Raw genomic sequence first — 299 nt, 5'->3', positions numbered from 1 at the left:
GTGTGTGTGTGTGTGTGTGGGGTTGTGTTCTCCAGAGAGTTGGAAGACGAGGCGAGTCCTCAAAGTCAAACGGGACAAAATCAGGCATTTGTGTGCGTGTGTGTGCGCACGCGTGCACGTGCATGTGTGTGTGTGTGTGTGTGTGCGTGCGTGCGTGCGTGGGTGGGTGTGTGTGTGTGCGTTGATGGAGCATGGAACCACAGTGGAACTACTGTAGATTCCTGCCTTTATTTGATTCTAATTCTCAAAACCATATATGGGAATCAGACGGGAAGAGAGAGAGAGAGAGAGAGAGAGAG

The sequence above is a fragment of the Seriola lalandi genome, unplaced genomic scaffold (assembly GCF_002814215.2).
Source record: "Seriola lalandi dorsalis isolate HSWRI2012SDOR001 ecotype SW California unplaced genomic scaffold, Sedor1 jcf7180002050593, whole genome shotgun sequence".
NCBI classification, from domain to species: domain Eukaryota; kingdom Metazoa; phylum Chordata; class Actinopteri; order Carangiformes; family Carangidae; genus Seriola; species Seriola lalandi.
Note: the sequence above shows the minus strand (reverse complement) of the source record.